This window comes from Lissotriton helveticus, chromosome 9 (genome assembly GCF_964261635.1).
Source record: "Lissotriton helveticus chromosome 9, aLisHel1.1, whole genome shotgun sequence".
NCBI classification, from domain to species: Eukaryota; Metazoa; Chordata; class Amphibia; order Caudata; family Salamandridae; genus Lissotriton; species Lissotriton helveticus.
In genome coordinates this window covers 252,470,656-252,482,667 of record NC_136070.1, presented here as the reverse complement: position 1 = coordinate 252,482,667, position 12,012 = coordinate 252,470,656, and the positions used below count along the sequence as shown (strand labels likewise).

At 43.4% G+C, this 12,012-nt stretch overlaps 1 long non-coding RNA gene across 1 annotated transcript in view; it reads left to right on the top strand.

Moving 5' to 3' along the window:
- Window positions 1-12,012, top strand: part of LOC144781192 (uncharacterized) — a 233,274-nt gene that overhangs the window by 144,439 nt on the left and 76,823 nt on the right. The gene's annotated exons all lie outside the window — the stretch shown is intronic.

Here is a 12,012-nt window from a genome sequence, read left to right as displayed (position 1 = left end):
CTTTGTGTGTTCACCCCATATGGGGGAGTGGACACAATCCCTAATCCTGATTGGAAAGTGCCTGCCATCTGCAAGATGGCAGGCACTGAAGAGTGGGCTTCACCTCGTCTTCCCCACCTGAGGGGTGGGGTTGGCAGAGGTGGGAACACCTTCTGGGCTGTGCTCATTTTTCCCGCCAAAAAGGAGGGGACACTGGAAGGGGGCCTGCTCCTGATAGCAGGAGAGGCTGGGGTTGCATTACAAAGGCTGCAAGGCCTTTGATACTCCCTGCAACAGATGGCTCTTCCTGGCCTGGGGGAGGTGTGACCACATCTGCCCAGGAAAGGCTTTGTTTCTGGGCTCAGGGAGCGAAGGGTCCCACCCCAGGGGTCTAGAAACATGTCTCGTGGTGGCAGGCTGGTGTGTACCAGTCAGGGAACCCACCAGAGGCTGGTTGATTTTTAGGGGGCATCTCTAAGTGCATTTTTAATTAAATCCCACACTGGCATCAGTGTGGATTCAATGTGCTGAGAAGAATGATACCAAACTTCTCAGTTTTCAGTAAAGCCATTATGGTGCTGTGGAGTTCGTAATGATAATCTTCCTGCGCCATATACTCTTACAGGCATTACTGCACCTACAATGTCTAGGAATTAGTCTATACACTGTAGGGGTACAGGGCTCATGCAACTGTACCCTCCCCACTGGTATAGTGCACCAAGCTAGAGAGGGTGGCTGGCCTATGCCAGGGCAGTCGGTTGTAGGTATGGCACACACAGATCTGTGCCATGTCGACTCTTCACTTTGTTCTGCACCAAAACATGCAGCCTGCAATGGCAGTGTGTGTGTGTGTGTGTGTAAAGGTACAGGGACTCTAAGGGTGGCACAATAAGTGCTGCAGCCCCTGGAGGCCTTCCCTGGCCACAGTGCCCTTGGTACCCATGGTACCTTTTACAAGGGACTGACATGTGGCCAGAGAGGTGCCAATTGGGGGTACAAGGTACATTTTTTAAGAAAGAACACAGGGCCTGGGAACCTGATTGGCAGGGACCCAGTGCCAATCAAATCAAAGTGCATCAGTATTCTGACAAAAAGTGGGGGGGTTACTGCAACAGAAACCCATCTTCCTACACATATTCAATCGCACTAGAATCATGGAGTGTATAAGCTAATAAATGGCAGTAAAGGTGACGACCAGAGGACTTCATACCTCAGCTCTTCACGCACCTCGCTCCATAGATCCAAGAACATGGTATCATGCTTAACAGTGGTGCCAGACAGAAAAGATGTCTCAGTGAGATGATCTTGAAATTTCATTCCTTCACCACTAAGGAAACAATCCTTCAAATATCTAGAGATGCCTAAATTATCACATTTCAAGGTGAAATGCTGGCTCTGTACCAAGATATGGTATAAATCATGCTGATAACATTATCCTAATTAAAATACATAAATAAGATTCTTCAAGCAAACAAATCAAAGTGCATAAGGCTACATCCTTTTGGGCTCCTGTTCAGGTGGAATGAGAACAAATATTGTCACCAAGGTAGAAGAGAGAGCCGATATCACAGGCATCAGGCACCCAAAGAAAAAGAGGGCAGCCGCTGGGCGGAAATGGTGCCGTGGACCAAGGTTGGATGAGAGTGGCAGTGGAGCTGGAAAAGAAAAAAAGCTGCAGATGTGAGATGCCATTACTTAGGCTGTAGGAGCTCAGTCAGCAGTAACCAGTCAGCTAGTGCCATTTGTTCACAAGTGGCAATGCAAGGACAAACCTAAAGATGCATTTATAATATTTTGGGGCAGATGTAACATCATTACAGTTTGAGAGTCCTTAATAATTAATTTTAGTGATTTGCTAATAGGTACTCGCAACATGCAATGTATGTAGGTTTCACAATAATAATTGCCATTCCTACATATTCCTAGAGGCCCATAGGAATGAATAGGAAGACAGTCGCAATTTCCGAGTACCCGATAGGTCCTCGCAAATTGCGAATGCAATTTCAAGGGTGTAAGGGTGCCAGAAGGACACCCTGTTGCACCCCTTAAATATGCATATGTGCACATGTGGCGCACATACATGCCATAAGGGCATGTATGTGCGCCACATTGCACTTTGAAAAATGCAAAAAAGTGCATTTTTCTAGGAAATCGCACATTACCACCAACTTCCAGTTGGTGGTAATTTGTGATCTCTTAAGGCAAAATCACACAACTTGGGTGCTTCCAGGATTGAATTTAAGGAATCGCAATTTGCAATTCCTTAAATGCATTTGCAAAATAGGGAATCGCAAATTTTGAGGAATGTGTCCACATATTTAGACATTGGTTCCAGTATCGAGTCACACCCGGGGTAGTTCTTACCTGAGGTCCCTTCGTATCTGCGGGATTCCATGGACTTTATTAATAAAGTCAAAGACACCCTTTACGATCAATCGCAGCAGTGGCTTGTCTCCTTTGATGTGGTTTAATTGTATACTCAGATCCTGCAAGATGAAGCACTGGAAGCAATGGAATTATTTTTAGAAGCCAGAACACGACCACACAGAGTTCCCACGAGCTTCGTCCTACAACTAGCTGAAATGGCACTTAAAGAAAAAAAAATCAGATTTGAAGAGACATTCCAATGGTAAATCAAAGGGACAGCCATGGGTTGTCCCTTTGCTCCAGAGATGGCCGTACTCTTCATGGCTAAGTACGAGGACAAATTTGTCTATAATAACCCATTCAAGAAAAATTGTACCCAATGGTATCCCTATATCGATGATTTTTGGTGTCTCTGGAGTGGGGCTGAGTCCGAATTAAACAATTTCCATGAGTGGCTCAACCATCGACATCCTGACATCCAATTCATCCTTAACGAAGAGTCGTACAGCACTTACTTTCCTAGATGTAGTAGTCTTTCCCTATCAGAACAAAGTTGCTACTACGCTTCACAAAAAGGTGACAGACAAGAATGCCATCTTGCATTATCGCAGTTTCCACCATAGGAACCTCAAAGATAACCTTCCTTATGGGCAACTTTTAGGATCTGAAGGAACTGCTCCCGTAATGATTACTTCCAAATACATGGAGAGGCGTTCTGCGAGCAGATGAAGGAACGGTGGTACCCTAAAAACTGATGAAACATGCATTTAAACGTGCATGGTGTACATCAAGAGAGTCTTTACTTATCAAAAAAGTTAACCCCAAGATGGAGAAGTTGGTGTGTGTTTCGACATATGGACCACATACAAATGCATTCTGGTCAATTATACGGAAAAATTGGCACCTTATACAGATTTCTGAATTTGGGATTGATGTCCCTCTCTCCGCTATGAAGAAGAATATGAGCAATGGACAAAGAATTGTAAGAGCAGATTTACCCCCTTCCAAAAAAAAAGAAAGATCTCAGAACAATGTCTAATATTAATCCTTTGATTGGCCACCATAAATGTGGTACCTGTATGAATTGTAGTAACACGATAGTGGGTATTGACTTTATACACAATGACATTAAGTGGACAAGGAAACAATTTCCAACTGTAAGACAAAAAATATCATTTATGCAATTGTTTGTCCCTGCCCAAGAATTTAGATTGGCAAAGCTACGCAAGAGGTTCGTCAACGCGTAGCGCAGCACCGATCAAGGATAAGAAATAAAGTTGTATCAGCACCTATGGTGAACCACTACATTGACTCCAATCACCCCAAACTTTAGTTTAAATGGGCTGTGCTATCAGTCATTAAACCATCATCAAGAGTGTGTGATGCTCAGGCTTCATTGTTGAGAAAAGAAGCCTACATGATAACTCGCTTCAATAGCATCACCAAATGACTGAATGGAATGTTAGAAATGGGTAAATACTAAAACAGTTCCAATCCAGCTTTTGCATTTCCAGTTTGCACTATGAATCAAATATTTTTGGAAACATGCATATATTTTTAATACCAAGCTACACACAAACTTTAAAAAGATATATATGCTCTATCTTTCCCTTAGAATATGATTTACTCATTGCACAGCTCATTTTCAATAGCTTCACAAACTCACTTTACCATAATGCAATGGGATCAGGTCACTATTTAACTTCCTGTGACCCAGAAGCATTCTCGAGAGAGAAACTGGGAATGAGACACAATTAGATGACCTTCACAGCCGATTACAAGTAAGACTATGAAAACTTTTGCTACACTGGCACGCTAAATTCTTTTTTGTAGAATAAGACACACGTTGATACGTCCTTTTCTGTTTACACAGAGACACGATGCGGTCCGTTTCTGTGCGAACTTTAAAGGAAGCAACTCTTTTTACCGATTTGTGAAATCGGCAGTGGTGCGGCACTGTTCAAGCTATATGTTGAAACGACTGAGAGCTAAAAGAATCATTAAAGAAAACATTGCCAGCATGGCGCAAGTGTTGCATTTAGCCCACAAAGCTACAATGTATCTATTTAGACACTCTATTGATGTAGCACTCATTTCTGTTTATAGATCTGCAAACCAAAGTACAACTAGGTTTCCATTTAACAGACAGCAAGCATTCTTATACCACTTGTAAAAGCACTGCCCTCTAGCGCAAGTGCCTTTTCTTGTTCTTGTAGTTACAGAATATTTACATTTGCCAAACCATGTTTATGACTGATGGCGGGATCTCTTCTCAATGTTAGATTGTGCCATCCACATTTTAACCTGCCTCTTCTCGCCTGCAACGTGCAAATTTATTTCTCTATTCAATAAGGTACTTTTGAGAAATCAATGAATACAAGAAGAGGCACATAGTCAGAAAGGTGTGTGAGCTGTCATGGAATGCTGTAACAGTGAAATTACACTAGGCTGAAAAAATTCCCATCAGCCCACCATTGAGGCGGAAAGATCGTCATGTGGGATATAAATGATCTATTCCAAATCTCACCCAACACATCTCTTGATGGTGTAGAGACAGGAAGATCACGATAGCCTTCTAGCCACAGTGTATTTCATACGTGGTACTGATGAGTGTGCAGTGCTCGGTGAAAAGATAAGTGCAAAAATATAGATTCTAAGAATAACTACCAGAACAGAAAATATGTTTATTGGGCACTGTTCTTGGTGTCATGATTAAAATAGGCGCTATACAGTTTGAAATTATAACTATAATATGGCGCTGTGCAGTGTGGTCAACATGTTTCAGCTGTCTTAGGATATTACCCAGCTTTCGTCAGGACCATGATGTCAGTAAAGAGGCAACTGAAAAAGTATCAAATACCAATACAAAAAATAATAATAAACAGTACTCCTACCAGGAACTTGGAGCCCCAAATATTAGCTGGAGGAAACTGTCGGTACATTGTCCATTACCTAAGGAAAAATAGTGCAAGCAATACGTGCAGTTAGGGAACTAATATCCTTAGTAATCAACAAGTGGCAAAACAACATGACAGCCCTCACACACATATAGTAGAGGGAAAAATATCTCGCCACTGCGTCAAGAGACAGTTATTCTCCTGGTTAACAAACATATAATTTTAATGAAACTTCAAATTTGTACTCACCCAGCATTATGTGGGAAGTAACCTCACCTCACCCGGCATCCGCTCGGGAAAATGAGGCCCCGCTCTGTCAAATAATAGGAAACATAGCTGAGATATATACATTTTACTTTGTGACCAAACTCCAAAGCAAAATCCAGCCATCTACAGGTTAAATTCCTATATTACCCATAACTCAGTAGTCTCAGAAAAGAACAAAGGCTCCCACCCTACCAATCAAGGCCAAGAAAGGGTCTACCAGTTAGTCTAAAAGCTCAAAAGCTAAAGCCCTATGAAAATGTTGTCTCAATGCGAAGATAGCTTTAAAAACAAGTTCAAAAAGGCAGTTAAAAGAGGCAAAGCGTGGGCAAAGCGACCCGACCCACCTGTCCGTCGGTACCCCGGGCCAGCGTCCGAGAGGAAGTGGAGGTATCGGACAGGAAGGAGACTCGCCTATTTATACGTGTCTCAATTGGTCAAATTTGAAGTAATTCGCCTCCTAACAAGCAATCAGCCCGGTAATCACTCGTTGTCATTCGCAAAGCGCATGCGCGGAACTGGTACCATTTCTGGCGCATGCGCAAATACCAGTAATGAACTATGTTTCTCGCACATGCGCCAAATCGAGCCCGAGTAAAGTTTGCGGCTAGCACATGCGCATTACGAAGGACCGGCTCGCGGAGGGAAGTTGCAATTTAGTCCACTCCGAGCCGTGTAACGTGTTGTATTTAAGGTCTATAACTGATGTGCTCTTCGAAAAATCAAGAGTACATAAGGTAGACTGTATATTGTTACTATCTGCCAGTTATGGTAATGAATCTAAGTGCGCTGTATAACTCTGGGCAGGTGCACGCGATGATGATAAGACCCACTCAAACATGTATGGAAAAGCAGTCTGTGAATACATCTAGTCTAAGACTGAGTACTATAATAAGCCCACGGATGACATAAGTGTTTATCAAATATTGCACTAGTTTAGCCAAGAGTGGGAATAACCATAGTCCCGTCCATTCAAGACAGATAATGGTTGATTTGCGGGTCTTGCCTTTGATGATGATTATCCCAATTCTAACCTTGAAGATAATCCTGGCATTCTGGATTCTTTGCCAGATACTGCAGGTGCCGCGAAGGATGATTGGCCTACCCTACTTAATCTTAAGAAAGCGCAGTCCCGGACCGCAGTACATGGACACATTATGGCGGAGTACTTACGAGGAAAGTGCGCTCCCACAGGGCTAATTGTTACAAATGCCCCTAGATTATTTTTAACTGACAAAGAATTTGTCCGAGACTGGTCCCTTATAGCGTGGAGATGCACGCGGGACTGGTTGATTCTGATCGTGAGTTCCGCTAAGAGGATAGCAGACGCCATGCTCATTGAGATTCAGACTCTGGAGGGTCAGATTAAAGCTACTTGTACTTCACTCTTCAAGAAACGTCTAGACGAGACTAACAAAACCAATAAAGACTATAAGGACAATATACTTGCCAGTAAGATCGACAAATTTAAGAAAGATTTAGCCCGCTTTTCACTCGTGAAAATGTATCCGTACACTAGTGAAACATATGTGGCTGATGGAACCAACGACAGAGGGAGGCGGAATGGCTCTAATTATTCCACCTCAGGGACAGACTCTAGTGACTCTGATGATTCTAACTTTCCTGGCCCTCAATCGAGAGGTGGAGGACAACAACGATCTTCCAGAAGAGGGAATAGACAGAGAGGGGGCATGCAGGGTAATTACCCAGGTGGATACCCAAATCCGGGTCCATGGTGGCCCCCTGGTCCTTGGGGCTTCCAACCACCACAATTTGCCCCACACATGAACCCTTATATGCAGCCCCCACAGTTCTTCCCTGACCAGTCTTTTTTAGGACGTGGCCGCGGATCAAACCGCGGCAAAAGGAGAGGACAACAAACTGTCCAATGGCAGACCGACCCCTCCTTCCCGAACACACGGAGCAGGAGGGCAGCCCAACAGAGCACCAGTACAGAACCAACCAGAACCTAACGGTAAACTTAAGCTCGAGAGTTCTGACACCAGACGAACTAGCAGTCTTGGAGAGAGGACTGGGTTTTGTCCCGACAAATAAAGGCGACCCGTTCCAATTCAGGATCGAACTTGAGAAATTTTTCAGAAAAGTACGCCTTCACTTCTTCTTCAAAGACAAACTCGACACAGACACTAGTCCATTAAATGATCATACCAACACTGGGCTACGTCCAAAATCTACTTTTACCCCCCTCAGTAAGCAGGTTCCTTCTCATGTCATGACTTTTGAGCAGGCAGTCACTCATGACATCATGAGGCTTCATGATGGAATATCAGAGGGTTTTCAAAATCTCCTGAGGAAAGAAAAAAGTGCACTGATCACCCTATCTAAGGATCCGTCGATTACAATCAAACCAGCGGATAAAGGGGGTGCTACAGTCATACTTGACACCACTGAATATCGACATGAATGCCTCAGGCAGCTAAATAACCCACAATTCTATCGACGTTTGTCTACAGATCCTACCCCTCGTCTCGTTGTCCAAATCAAGACTCTGGTGGACGAAGCCAGTGTTGAGGGTTGGATCACACCCAATGAGCCCAGATTTTTGGTGACACAGTCTCCGGTAACACCTGGCTTTTACTGTTTACCAAAAATACATAAAGCAACAAGACCACCACCGGGACGCCCTATCATTTCGGGCATTGGTTCCCTTTTGGAACCTCTTTCCACCTTTGTGGATCATTTCCTTCAACCGATTGTAAAGGAAATGCCTACGTTCCTGCAAGACACGGCTGACGTCCTACGGATGTTGCGTGAAGTGGAATTCAATACCGAAACTGACCTACTAGTCAGCTTCGATGTTGAGTCATTGTACACTTGTATTCCACAGCTCGAGACGTTAGAGACTATTAGACAACTGTTGTCCCGGCGTGACCTCAATAGCATTACCCCTATTCATTTTATCATGGACTGCGCCAAAATAGCCATGACCGAAAACTTCTTTAAATTTGAAGACGAGTTTTTCCTTCAGATCTCCGGGACTTCAATGGGGAGCATATTTGCTCCGAGCCTCGCCAATCTATACGTCCACCAATTCGAGGAAGATCGAGTCCTCATCCATAGCAACCCTTTTTTACACCACGTGTTGCTATGGAAGAGGTACATCGACGATATTCTGGTGGTCTGGCGAGGCTCATCTGACGAGGTACAACAGTTCCATCAATGGCTGAATGTCCAGAACCCTTACCTAAAATTCACCGTGGAATTTAGCCATGAGAGACTTTCATTCCTGGACTTGTCCATCTTTCCAGAGGCAGGTAAATTGGAGAGCGAGCTTTACACCAAACCTATGGCTAGGAACTCGCTTTTATCGTTCAATAGCCATCATCCTCGCTCATTACGAGCTAACTTGCCTATTGGCCAGTTTCTTCGTCTGAGAAGGAACTGTTCCTCCATGGTCTTGTTCAATGAGCACGCTAACCAATTATCCCAACAACTACAAGCGAGACACTATCCAAAAGATTTGGTTAAGAGAGCATGGAAACGCGCCTCGAATAATCATCGGGACGCCCTGCTAGAAAAACGACAACAGAAACCGCCTTTGGACCGACTCACATTTGTGAGTACTTTTAGTGTGCTTTCCAACAGCATCCAGAAGACTATACGCAAACACTGGAGTATTCTAAATATCACTAATGAGAACATTCCTTTACCCCTGTTCTCATTTAAAAGAGCCCCCAGTCTGCGAGATAGTCTGGTACACACGAGACCGATATCCCAGTAGACATCTAGACCATCTACGCTCTGGGATCTTCCAACAGTTCAGGGACATTACCCATGTGGCTCATGCAGTGTTTGTCCACAAACCACTAGAACTGAACAAATAGATCTGGGCACAGGGAAAATGTGGTTGCTTAAGAAACATACGAATTGCAACACAGATAAAGTGATATATATGATTACCTGCCCTTGCTCCTTGAGATACATAGGGTTCACTACCAGAAAAATCAAATTGAGAATTGGAGAACACAAAAGCACCATTCGGTGCCACAAGCAGTCGACCAGACTTACGGACCATTTCATTTATCAAAAACATACTCCAGAAGACCTTAGGTGGGTTGTTTTGGAACAGCCGCACATCCCTCCACATATTAGCGATATATCTAGATTTCTGTTCATCAAAGAACAGAAATGGATATTTTCGCTTAAAAGTGACAGTAGGGGTCTGAACGACGACATTGCTTGGACAGCACTCTAAGTATTTTTGACTTTCAGGCCTTTCTGTGTGATACTGCACTAACATATATGTTATTCCGTGTACTATTACATAATGTGGTTTGTGAATGGACTTGATTACTTATCTGTCTTGAATGGACGGGACTATGGTTATTCCCACTCTTGGCTAAACTAGTGCAATATTTGATAAACACTTATGTCATCCGTGGGCTTATTATAGTACTCAGTCTTAGACTAGATGTATTCACAGACCGCTTTTCCATACATGTTTGAGTGGGTCTTATCATCATCGCGTGCACCTGCCCAGAGTTATACAGCGCACATGGATTCATTACCATAACTGGCAGATAGTAACAATATACAGTCTACCTTATGTACTCTTGATTTTTCCAAGAGCACATCAGTTATAGACCTTAAATACAACACGTTACACGGCTCGGAGTGGACTAAATTGCAACTTCCCTCCGCGAGCCGGTCCTTCGTAATGCGCATGTGCTAGCCGCAAACTTTACTCGGGCTCGATTTGGCGCATGTGCGAGAAACATAGTTCATTACTGGTATTTGCGCATGCGCCAGAAATGGTACCAGTTCCGCGCATGCGCTTTGCGAATGACAACGAGTGATTACCGGGCTGATTGCTTGTTAGGAGGCGAATTACTTAAAATTGGACCAATTGAGACACGTATAAATAGGCAAGTCTCCTTCCTGTCCGATACCTCCGCTTCCTCTCGGACGCTGGCCCGGGGTACCGACGAACAAGTGGGTCGGGTTGCTTTGCCCACGCTTTGCCTCTTTTAACTGCCTTTTTGAACTTGTTTTTAAAGCTATCTTCGCATTGAGACAACATTTTCATAGGGCTTTAGCTTTTGAGCTTTTAGACTAACTGGTAGACCCTTTCTTGGCCTTGATTGGTAGGGTGGGAGCCTTTGTTCTTTTCTGAGACTACTGAGTTATGGTTAATATAGGAATTTAACCTGTAGATGGCTGGATTTTGCTTTGGAGTTTGGTCACAAAGTAAAATGTATATATCTCAGCTATGTTTCCTATTATTTGACAGAGCGGGGCCTCATTTTCCCGAGCGGATGCCGGGTGAGGTGAGGTTACTTCCCACATAATGCTGTGTGAGTACAAATTTTAAGTTTCATTAAAATTATATGTTTGTTAACCAGGAGAATAACTGTCTCTTGACGCAGTGGCGAGATATTTTTCCCTCTACTATATGTGTGTGAGGGCTGTCATGTTGTTTTGCCACTTGTTGATTACTAAGGATATTAGTTCCCTAACTGCACGTATTGCTTGCACTATTTTTCCTTAGGTAATGGACAATGTACCGACAGTTTCCTCCAGCTAATATTTGGGGCTCCAAGTTCCTGGTAGGAGTACTGTTTATTATTATTTTTTGTATTGGTATTTGATACTTTTTCAGTTGCCTCTTTACTGACATCATGGTCCTGACGAAAGCTGGGTAATATCCTAAGACAGCTGAAACATGTTGACCACACTGCACAGCGCCATATTATAGTTATAATTTCAAACTGTATAGCGCCTATTTTAATCATGACACCAAGAACAGTGCCCAATAAACATATTTTCTGTTCTGGTAGTTATTCTTAGAATCTATATTTTTGCACTTATCTTTTCACCGAGCACTGCACACTCATCAGTACCACGTATGAAATACACTGTGGCTAGAAGGCTATCGTGATCTTCCTGTCTCTACACCATCAAGAGATGTGTTGGGTGAGATTTGGAATAGATCATTTATATCCCACATGACGATCTTTCCGCCTCAATGGTGGGCTGATGGGAATTTTTTCAGCCTAGTGTAATTTCACTGTTACAGCATTCCATGACAGCTCACACACCTTTCTGACTATGTGCCTCTTCTTGTATTCATTGATCTGTCCAGGGTTGTGAGGTACCATGGTCAATAAACCAACCCATAGACCCCCCACAATTTTGTTTTTTGACTTTTGAGAAATCACCATATAACTTGAGTAATTGGGAAGTTTAGATTCCCTCCTCGTGTATAATTCATACCCCGTTCTTGTTCCTTAGGTAAACCAGTCCACGCCCTGAAGAGAATCCCACAAACCACCTTGGGAATCGAAAAACACTTTGGCATTACACAACGTGGGGACTTTCACTTTTAACTAAGTTTCCCCCAGTAGAAATGTTATTTAAATTGTCTCACTACTGGCCTAATGTTTCTCTTTTCCTCGTGGGTAGCAGCCCCTTGAATTTGTTACACAATGTGGATGCTAAAGGTAGTCCTAGTAGCTGCACTGTTTGTGAGCTAAGACTGGTGTTG